At 42.4% G+C, this 1,404-nt stretch overlaps 1 pseudogene; it reads left to right on the forward strand.

Annotated features, from left to right (window-relative positions):
* Positions 1–643: 643 nt before the first annotated feature.
* The window catches only part of LOC101643029, a 7,320-nt pseudogene continuing 6,559 nt past the window's right edge, over positions 644–1,404 (forward strand).

Below are 1,404 nucleotides of genomic sequence, written 5' to 3' on the forward strand. Positions count from 1 at the left end.
ATCACATTTCTCCTTCTCATTCTCCCATCAAACAAAGGCAATTTTGTGAGAATGTCCATTGGAAATCATTAGGTGTTCACCCTAAAGTCCTGATTTGGTTCCTTTTGATCCCTTGTTTGTTTATGTGTTCTGTTTGTTTCCAAAAAAAATTAAAGGTACCCATTTTTCTTCAGTTAATATTATAAAAATATTCTGCAGGGACAGTGAATTATTTAATGTGCCTCTTCAGGCTACAGTTTTTAGCACCCACCAAACCTTTCCCTCCATGAGTCTGGTAAGAAGGTAAGTGAATATACTGATAGGATTCACCTGTGAGTAATTGACAACAAGATTCCCTGGAGGGCCATCCTGCTGTGTATAAAATGAGCACTTTGAGAAGCAGGAGGGATCACATTACTAGCAAGATCCTGGAGTAGAGTGTATCCTCTGGACCTGAGATCCCTCCTAAATCCTCCTAAAACCTCCTAAATCCAGAAGACAGCTATACTATAAGCTAAAGCAGAACCAGAAGCCAGAGCATAGAACAGAGTGGTAACTTCCCAACCCACAGAGAAAATTAAAATGAGTGTATTTGTGCAGGAGGCTGGCTTGCAGAGTAGGGTGCCTCTGGGCACTTAATTGGGGAAGTTGGGCTTGCTGACCCATGGAGTTTAAGATGAATGCTTACAGCTTACAGCAGAGTGTTATGCCACTTTGGATATTTATTACAGACCTGAAACTTTGTAGTATGTCCTGGTAAACAGCTGAGCATTTCTCACTGGCATTATCACTTGTTCGCACCCTTAATAATACCCTTTAATTCTGAATTTTTTTCTGTGAGTTTCTGTGTAGTCATTGCAATGGATATTAGACCCTAGAAGTAAATTATAGAACATTAATTAAGGCTATGCAAAGTCCCAGAACCAGTTCTGAAACCTGGCATGGTGGTCACCTTTGCTCCAGCCAATATTACCACTGAAGTGCAGTCTGCTGAAGTGCACCATGGAGCTTGGGGTGAAGCTCCGCCTGGGAACAACGTAGGCGGCAATGTCAAGAATCTCTCTCTCAAAGATGTTCATCATGGAAATGTGGCTGATGACAGCAAATATGGCCCACCAATGAAAACAGCAAGTTTTCCTACTCAGGTGCTCATCCTGAACCATCTAGACCAAATCAGTGTGTTGGATATGCACCTGTGCTTGATTGCTGCACTACCCACATTGCTTGCAAATGTGTTGCATTCAAAGAGAAGACTGACCACTGTTCTGGTAAGGAGCTGAAAGCTGGCCTCAAATTTTTGAAGTCTAGTGATGCTGCTGTCATTGACATGGCTCTGGACAGGCTCATGTGTGTGGAGAGCTTCTCTCATTCCTTGTCTGCATCATTTTGCTGTTCATGATATGAGTTGCTATGGGTGTCATCAAG

The sequence above is a fragment of the Echinops telfairi genome, unplaced genomic scaffold, assembly GCF_000313985.2.
Source record: "Echinops telfairi isolate 266 unplaced genomic scaffold, ASM31398v2 ScPeMD7_1;HRSCAF=3_0, whole genome shotgun sequence".
Lineage (NCBI taxonomy): Eukaryota > Metazoa > Chordata > Mammalia > Afrosoricida > Tenrecidae > Echinops > Echinops telfairi.